Source organism: Capsicum annuum, chromosome 6 (genome assembly GCF_002878395.1).
Source record: "Capsicum annuum cultivar UCD-10X-F1 chromosome 6, UCD10Xv1.1, whole genome shotgun sequence".
Taxonomy (NCBI): domain Eukaryota; kingdom Viridiplantae; phylum Streptophyta; class Magnoliopsida; order Solanales; family Solanaceae; genus Capsicum; species Capsicum annuum.
Window position 1 is genome coordinate 119,357,643 of NC_061116.1, and position 10,285 is coordinate 119,367,927.

The 10,285-nt window shown below is 37.6% G+C and overlaps 1 non-coding gene across 1 annotated transcript; it reads left to right on the forward strand.

Annotated features, from left to right (window-relative positions):
* Positions 1 to 4,599: 4,599 nt before the first annotated feature.
* LOC124899766 lies at positions 4,600 to 4,706 on the forward strand. Its single transcript, XR_007057330.1, has one exon. It is a non-coding gene; the product is annotated as a small nucleolar RNA R71 (small nucleolar RNA).
* Positions 4,707 to 10,285: the final 5,579 nt, after the last annotated feature.

The following is a 10,285-nucleotide window of genomic DNA, read 5'->3' on the forward strand; positions in this document are numbered from 1 at the left end:
TGTCCATTCACAAGGAACTTCTCCGTTTTCTTTTTATTCCACAACTCCACAGCTCTATGGGGTGTCGTACGCACCATCTCAAAATGTCCAGACCATTTTGATCGTAATTTACCCAGAAATAACTTAAGCCATGAATTAAACAACAACACAAGTTGTCCGGGTTCAAATTCCCTAGCTTGAATTTTCTTATCATGCCATCTTTTGGTCTTCTCCTTGTAGAGATTGGCATTTTCATAGGCGTGGAGTCTAAACTCATCAAGCTCATTCAGTTGCCATAACCTTCTTTCCCCCACGACAGTCATCTCAAAGTTTAGCTTCTTCACCGATCAATATGCTTGGTGTTCCAACTCTATAGGGAGATGAAATGCCTTACCATACACCAAGCGATATGGAGATGTCCCAATAGGCATCTTGTACGTTGTTTAATATGCCCAAAGTGTATCATCTAGCTTCTTTGCCTAATCTTTTCTCTACCCATTCACGGTCTTCTAAAGTATTTGATTAATATCCCAATTTGATACCTCTACTTGTCTACTCGTTTGAGGATAGTATGCAGTGGCAACCTTATGCTTAACATCATACTTAGCAAGAAGATTTTTGAACCATGTGTTGATAAAGTGCGTACCTCCATCACTAATTATTGCTCTTGGCGTACCAAATCTGGAAAATATGTTTTTCTTCACAAACTTCAATACCACTCTTGCATCATTAGTCGGACTCACCATAGCTTCCACCCATTTAGAGACATAGTCAACCGCTACAAGAATGTATAGATTACCTTTTTATGGTGGGAATGGGCCCATGAAATCTATCCCCCAAACATCAAAGACTTCTACTTCTAAAATATTGTTGAGGGGCATCTCATGACTACTAGATATAGTACCCAACCTTTGACATTGATCATATTTCTTTACAAAAGCCACTACATCTCTACGTAGAGTAGGCCAGAAAAAACTGATTGCAACACTTTTCTTGCAGTCCTCTCACCCCCATAATGTCCACCATATGGAGATGAGTGGCAATCTTGTAACACCATTGAAAATTCAGCCTCTGGGATACACCTACGAATAACTCCATTTGGACCTTGCTTGAAAAGGTACGGTTCATGCCAAATATAAGCACTAGAATCATGGAGTAATTTCTTCCTTTGTTGTGTGGTGGACTCAAAAGGGTACACCTCACAAGCTATTAAGTTCACAATGTCAGCATACAATGGGAACTCAATTGCATCTAATGATAACTTCTCATCAGGAAACTCTTCCTTAATACTCAGAAAGTCATCCACAATATGGTCTCATATTTCTAGCCATGACAAGTGATCAGCAACTTAATTTTCAGCTCCTTTTTTATCTCGCACCTTAAGATCAAACTCTTGAAGTAGCAGAATCCACCTAACTAGTCTTGGCTTTGCATTTTTTTTTCACAAGATACTTAATGGCAACATGGTCTGTATGAACAATGACCTTGGTACCAACTAAGTAAGATCAAAACTTGTCAAATGCATATGCCATGGCCAACATCTCTTTCTCTATAACTATATAGTTAACTTGAGCATCATTCAACACCTTGCTAGCATAGTAGATCAATCGAAATATCTTCTATTTTATATGACCCAATACTGCTCACACCGCAATGTCACTAGCATCACACATTATCTCAAAAGGTAACTCCCAATTTGGTGCGATCAAAATAGGTGATTTCGTCAACTTCTTCTTAATCTTTTCAAAAGCTTCATGGCAATCAACCCCAAACTCAAACTTGGCTTCATTCTCTAACAATTTGCAGATGGGACTTGCAATCTTTGAGAAATCTTGAATAAATCGTCTATAGAACCCAGTATGTCCCAAAAAACTTTGCACTTCTTTGACTATGACTGGATGAGGCAACTTTTCAATCACTTCAAACTTTGCTTTGTCCACTTCCATCCTTTTGCATGACACTTTATGGCCTAAGACAATTATTTCCTTAACCATAAAATGACACTTTTCCTAATTCAACACCAAGTTTGTTTCTTCGTATCGAGCGAGAACTTTGTTGAGATTTTGCAAATACTTTTCAAATAAATTACCATACACAGAGAAATCATCCATGAATACCTCCACAAATTCTTCCACCATGTATTAAAATGTCACCATCATACATCTCTAAAATGTAGCAAGTGCATTGAATAAGTCAAAGGGCATGCGTCTGAACGTATATGTACCGTATAGACTAGTGAACGTGGCCTTTTCTTGGTCTTTTGGTGCTATGCTTATCTGATTATAGCCAGAGTACCTATCTAGAAAATAATAATATTCTTGCCCCACTAATCTATCCAACATTTAGTCAATAAAGGGAATTGGATAGTGATCTTTATGAGTTGCTTCATTCAACATCCGATAATCTATACATATTCTCCAACCGTTCACTGTACTTGTGGGAAATAACTCATTATCATCATTGGTTATTACTGTCATTCGTCCCTTCTTTGGTACATAGTATACCGGACTCACCCATTTACTATTGGAAATTGGGTAAACAATACCACTATCTAACCACTTGATCACTTCTTTCCTGACCACCTTCTTCATCATAGGATTCAATCTTTGTTGTTTCTACACTCTAGGTCTATACCCCTCTTCCATGTAAATATTGTGCATGCAAAATGCTGGATTGATTCTTAAAATATCAAACATCTGCCAGCCAAATGCCTTTCTTCTCCTCTTGAGAACCACTACAGGTTCCTTTACCTGTACATCTGATAGTTTTGCAGACAAAATAAAAGATAAGGTATCTTGATCACCAAGAAAAACATATTGTAAGTAAGGTGGAAAAAACTTAAACTCTAAGTTAGGAGATTCTTTGACTGAAGGCCTGGGTGGTGAACCAGTCGGTCTATTCAAAGGATCAATCAACACTTTGTTTGTCTCAATTACGGACAAATTCATAACCTAGACCAATTCCAATGCTTCCACATCTTCATACAGATCATAACCCATCAAAGTTTGCTCTAATGGATCATTAGACAAAAGCAACTGCCAATTCAAAGCAAGATCAATAACCAATATAGAAGACAACTCCTCATATATGGCTAGCAGTTTCAATACTCTGTACACATCAAAAACCTCTACTTTATTCTGCACTCTTATTGTCATTTTTCCAACTGCCACATCAATGAGTGACTATCCTATTGCTAAGAAGGGTCGTCCCAAAATAAATGGAACAACTGGATCATCTTAAAAGTGAAGAATCACAAAATCCACTGGAAAGATTAAAGATCCCACTTGCACCAACACATCTTCAATAATACCATCTAGTCTAGCAAGTGACCTATCTGTCAACTGCAACACAATAGTCATGGGTTTAGGACTCCCAAGGCCATCTTGCGGTACCATGATGTGGGAATGAGATTTATGCTAGCACCCAAGTCAGACAATCCACGTGCATAAATAGTCTGACCAATGGTAATTTACAAGGTGAATCTACCCAAATCCTTCAACTTCATGGGCAGTTTATTTTGAATTTTAGATGTACACTCTTGAGTAAGTGAAACTATAGCATATTCAGTCAACCGGTTCTTATTTGCAATAATACTTTCAAGTAATAGCATATTTCAGCACGCTCTGCAGAATGTCAACAAAAGAAAGCTTTACTTGAACTTGTTTCAAAAGATCTAGAAATTTCTTAAAATTGGCTTCCTCTTGATGCTTCCTTGCCCTTTGAGGAAAGGGTAAAAGGATAGTCTTCTTCTTCACACGAATCTCTTCACTTGCCTCTTTTTCCTTAACTTCCACTTCTGCATTCTTTTGAAAACTGTCATCAATGATTGCGGGATTATCCTGCTCCTGAACCATCTCCTTCACTTGCATCCCACTCCTTATTGTAACCATATTTACCTATTTAGGATTAGCCTCAGTGTCACTAGGCAATGCTCCTTGTGGCCTTGTATTCTACGATCCTACAATTTGACCCAACTGCAACTCCAGATTTCTTGTGAGAAGTTATTGACTATTCAACTTAGATATAAAATGTGCTTGTTGAGCCTTTATGTATACCACAAACTATGCTTATTGAGCCATAAACTGCTTAATCAACTCCTCCATATTACTATTCTGAGCAGTCGCCTAATTATTCTGAACCTGTTGTGGATTTGATTGCACTGGTCCCTTATACTGATTTGTATTTTGTGCCTGATGTCCACCTCATAAAAAATTAGGGTGGTTCCTCCAATTTGGATTATACGTACTTCCAAAATTCTATTGACCCTGATGATTTGCATCCCCTACGTAGTTGATAGAATATGGATTAATAGAACATGCATCTGTTTTATGATCACCACTTTCGCAAACTTCACACCACGAATATACCTATTGAACTGCATTTATTATGGCTGCTGGTTGTGTTGCACGCAATAACTTGGCCAATCAAGGCTGCAACCTTCTTGGGAGCATTCCTTGAGTTTGCATGCCAATAAGAATTCCCTTGTGTGATTTGATTTAGCAAGGCATACAGTTCTTCATATGTTTTGTCCAAAGCTTGGCCCCTTGCTGCTGAATCCAAGAGAATCTTTATATTAGAATCAAGGACTTCTATAATATGTTCACCAAAATATCATTCGATTGATGGTGATGAGGACAATTTCTGAGCATGCCTTTGAATCTCTCCCAAGCTTGGTAAAGATTTTATCCATCTTTCTGTCTGAAACTAAATATCTCACTCCTCAATCGTACAGTCTTTTGGGATGGAAAGAATCAAATTAGGAACTTTCAAGCACAATCTTCCCATGAAGTGATGGAATGATTTGGTTCATCATGTAACCATCTCTTTGTTTCCCCTATTAGAGAAAAGGGGAAGTGTGTCAATCTGACATAATCAGCATTTACATCTTTAGGAATATATGTATCACTTTTTCCAGGAAGGTCTGTAAGTGCTGTTGCGGATCCTCGTGTGAAAGTCTGTGAAATTCCCCCACAGATTTCAATAATTGCACCATATTTTGTTTCAATTCCCACCGACTTTCTTGTTTAGGCTTTCGAATATTGTTAGTCACATAGTTCGTAAGTGGGATTGCCACATCACGAACAGGTATTATGGCTGGTTGTACAAGAACAGCTAGAATATTTTCAACATTTTGATCAGCAACAATTGGATCTCGTATTTCAGCCATCTGTCCCTGTTGAATGTAGTACTGAGCTCTTTGCCTCTGATGAAAAATTACTTCTGGTTCTGCAAAGGTCTCTACTAACTCTTTATCCTTAGCTAGTCCAATGTTCAGCTAAACCTGCAAAAATTCAGCTGCTAAGATCAAGTTGTTAACACTTAAACTTATTATCAAAAATCAAAAAAATTAAGAAATTTACTAATTCTATTTGATCCCTGGCAACGGCGCCAAAAACTTATTGTGTCTCTATGCACACGGAAGTGTATGCAATCGTGCAAGTAATATAATGACTTAGATAGTCAGCTATCGTTCCCACGAGGATCAATAAGTAATAAATCATACCCAAAACAAATATTGAAGTAAAGAAATTAAAAAGAATGTCTAAGAACCCTAAAAGAGAGAGATTGCTACTTTTCCACCGCTGCTATGCTTGCCAAAAGTCCCCCAAAATTATCTTGGATTTTTTCCTTTATAGCTGGGACAAAACACTTAAAATATTTCCAATTTTTCTACATGGCGCATCACACCATGCCTTCAATTGCTATTTTCCATTAAAATCTGGGCAATCGCAGAGCCCAAGTATTCCTTGACAATTGTAAAATACACTCTCACCGTGATGCACCACTATCGCGGTGAGGCACTGGATTGGGACAATTGTGAAATATTCATCCTCCGCGACGTGCTAAACTTTCAGGTCTTAAAATTTGATAAGTTGAACTGCTCCACGACGCGGTGGTTTTACTGACCTTCACTAGAATTTGACCATTGCTATTTTGTTAGTCAGTACGATGCGGAGTGTCTTCAAATTAGTATTCCTACTTTCCATCTTCCATTTTTTAGCTTTATTTCACTCTCTTGCATTCCTTCAATCCTTCCATATCATCGTTATATCCAAATGTGTACAATTCTTCATGATTTTTATCCTGAAATTACTAATCATATCCATTAGGCACGAAACAGAATAAAAGCTGAAATTAATACAAAAGTTCTTGAACTAAGTCTAAATCTGGGTGCATATTGGTGCTTTGAGCATATAAATATGCTCAAGCTCAACACTTATGAATTGAATTATGACAATATATTTGAATCGAAGACATGAGCATGGATTGAAATGAATTCATAATTTGCATGGATGTGAATAAAATACCACATGGAATAGCCATATTCATGAAACTTCGGATAGTAAGACTAGATGTAAAGATGGAAAACTATAGGAGCTTATTTGTCTGATTGCTAAATGGAATTGCTGGCTATATAAACTGAATCATACTAAAAGTTTATACTCAACTGGAGTATCTTTTCAATACTATTTATAAGAAGTTCTATTAATATTAGGGAGCAAAGAATTTTGGGCATAATCTGAATAAGGAATCGCAACATGGATACAACTCTATATCATGGACTATAGGCCGATAAAACATAAGCTAGGATAGAATTACTATGCCTTAGACAATGCAACTGCTAACTTTCAATCTTTGCCCACTTTTGAAATACTCCTTCAACTATAGTTTTCCTCTTAAATACTACCCTTCATTTGATGCCACTTATAATCTTCAGATGGGCATTGATAACTCTATCTGCTAAAGTCTGAGCTGAACTAAAATCTTTTACCATGTTCAAGCCTACTCAAAATCATAAGGTACCACACATAACACCATAATACTAGTCTAAACCATTGATTTAATATCCTATGTGTTTTCATAGCTCTCATCTCAAGAATAATACTCCTTACTACTTCAATAACTAACTGCAACCTCTTACTAGGAATTCACTAACGCGCAATACATTCATCCATTTTTATACCAAGATGACATTTAATACAATAATTATTATAACTGCATAAGAACTTCTAGGCAACCAACCTACCTAGGAATTTTTCCATATTCTATAATACCTTTATCAATAACAACTTTCATGCACTATGACCAAGAAGACACACCTACAATTTTCAACTAGCTATGACATTTACCAAAATATTTACCTTAATATTCCTTCAAACTTATAGCCTTATATAAAACAAGCATACAACAATCTTTACCTAATAAGGAATATTTACTCTCTCCCATCTAAATAATTGTTCATCACCTATATTATTTTATAAGGAGATGTCACTGAAAGGTTAGAACATGAGGTCCTGAAGCATGAAAGAATACTATACATAGCTTGAACACATATCTGAGGCCTGAGGAATAGAGTATCAAAGGCATGGATTTATTAAAAAGATCTAAACTAAGGCAATATGCGACATAATGCAAATTTTCACTGGCCATCAAGGGTGTACCATAAGTTTGGGAACTGAGCATACTGTAAAACATGAGTACATAAATCATGAGCTACATGACTTGAATTTGGATTTCATAAATTCATGGAATAGGAGTCGTACTTCTGAGTTAACTAACACTCCTTATACTAGAAACTGGAGCATACATGATTTTATGGAAAGAACATTATGCCTTTTTGAAGAGATTTATGCCTTTCAGTTTGAGAAATCGTATGCGGAATGAGTTAGATCATTTGGAGAAGGGCTCCAAGACAGGTTTTTTAAGTATAAGGTATGCTTTTATGCCCTGTCCAGATATTCCTATGATGGCATTTCCACTGAGTTTGAGAAGATTCAAAAGTTCGTGAAGGGTTTGGATATTTCTCTTTAGTTGGCTACATCTTAGATGATTATGCTTGGAGCTCCTCTTTAGAGTATTGTGGATCTTGGTAAGATGATAAAGGGTATTATTAGTGCATCTCAGGGAGGTGCCAAGAGGGTGCATCATTTTGGTGAGTTCAAGAGTTAAACCTATCGAGGTAGAGATTTTATAGGTTCTCGTGGACACCATGGTAGGCTAGTGCAGGTGATTCAGCTGGTGGATCTTCTAGTTTAGCAGTTCAGGGTGGCCGTTTGGGCTCAGTTGCACTTTTTCTTATTGAGACTGATCGTAGAGGTTGCTATGTGTGTGATGAGATTGGCTATGTGGTGAAAAGCTATTCTCGTCGTATATTTAAAGCTACTTCTATTTTATCTATGAGGGATAGGGGTTCTACCAGAGGTGTAAGAGGTAAATATGATAGAGCCCGTGGTGGTGGTCATTGGGCTACTTGGCCAGTTGGTAGTTGTGGATAGTCTTATGCTATACCAGCCAGACCTGAGGCAGAGGCTTCTGATATTGTGATTACAAGTATCTTTATCGTTTATTTCAGACCTGCATCTGTATTATTTGATCCTGAGTCGACTTTTTCCTATGTATCTATATATTTTACTTTGGGTTTTGATTCTGTTAGTGAGCCTCCTACCATGCCTATTTGTGTATCTACCCCGACAGGTGATTCTTTAGTAGTGGATTGGGTGTACCGATCTTGCGTTGTGACTTTTGCCGGGTGTGATGAAACTTTGGTAAAATTTTCTTATATTAAATATGTTCGATTTTGATGTTATTTTAGGTATGGATTGGTTGTCTCCTTCTTATGCCGTTCTAAATTATTAAGTCAAGACTGTGACTTTAGCTTCGTCGGATATGCCAAGGATAGCTTAGAAGGGTACACTTCATTCGGGTCCTAAGAGGATTATATCTTATGTCCAGGCTCCTAATTGGTTGAGAAGGGATGTTTATATTACTTGTACTATATTCGTGACACCAGTGTTATTTTGCCTCTTTTTTTAATTCTGTCTGTGTCATCCGAGAGTTTATGGGTGTGTTCCCTACGGACTTACCTAGTATGCCTTTGGATTGGGCTATTGATTTTATTATTGATGTTGAGTCGGGCACTAAGGCCATTTCTATCCCTCCTTACAGGATGGCCCCAATAGAGTTGAAGGAACTGAAGAATCAGTTGCAAGAGTAGTTGGATAAGGGATTTATCCGACCTAGTATTTCACCTTACGGTGTGCCTGTCTTGTTTGTGAAGAGAAAGGATGAGTTTATGCGGATGTGAATTGATTATCAGCAGTTGAATAAGGTGACAATTAAGAATAAGTGTCCTTTTCTTAGCATTGATGACTTATTTGATCAGCTTTGGGTGTTGTAGCATTTTCGTGGATTGATTTGAGGTTCGGTATCATCAGTTGAGGATTAGAGCTTTGAATATTCTGAAAAAAAACTTTTTAGACTCAATATGGTCATTATGAGTTCTTAGTCATGTCTTTTGGGTTGACCAATTCCTCTGCCGCATTCATGGAGTTGATGAATCGGGTGTTTTGACCGTACCTTAACTCCTTTGTTATGGTGTTTATAGATGACATCTTGGTTTATTCCAAGAGTGAGATTGAGCCTGAGGAGCATTTATGAATTATGCTTCAGAGATTGAGAGATGAGAAGTTGTGTGCTAAGTTCTCTAAGTGCTAGTTTTGGTTGGAGTCAGTTTCTTTCTTGGATCATGGGATGACTAAGGAGGTATTACGGTTGATCCAACTAAGGTTGCAGCAGTTTGTGATTGGGATAGACCTACTTCGTCCATTGAGATTCAGAGTTTCATTGGCTTGGCCGGGTATTATTGGTGTTTTGTTGAAGGTTTCTCTTCCATTGCAGCTCTGTCAACCAAGTTGACACAGAAGAAGAATTCCTTTCAGTGGTATGATGTTAAGAGGCGAGCTTTCAAAAGCTCAAGGATTTGTTGACTTCAGCTGCCATACTAGATTTGCCTAAGGAGGGCATGGGCTTTATTATCTTTTGTGATATTTTAGGTGTTGGGTTAGGTGTTGTGTTGATGCAAGAGGGCAAGGTAATTGTGTATGCATCTCATTAAGATTAGAGCCTCATGAGAGAATTTATCCTACCCATGATTTGGAGCGGTGCGTAGTTGTGTTTGCCTTGAAGTTGTGGAGACACTACTTGTATGGAGTCCATTGTAAGATCTTGTCAGATCATCGTAGCCTTCAGTACTTCTTTACTCAGCGAGATCTTAATATAAGGCAGTGCCATTGGCTTGAGTTGCTTATGGATTATAACTTGACTATTATCTATCATCCGGGCAAGGCTAATGTTGTTGTAGATGCCTTGAGCCAAAAGTTGACTAGCATGGGTAGCTTGGCGTATATTTTGACCTAGGAAAGGCCTTTAGCCTTAGAGGTTTAGTCTTTCACTAACCAGATAGTTAGACTTGATATTTCGACATCGGGGCGTGTTTTGATATTTGTGGATGCTAAATCTTCTTTGA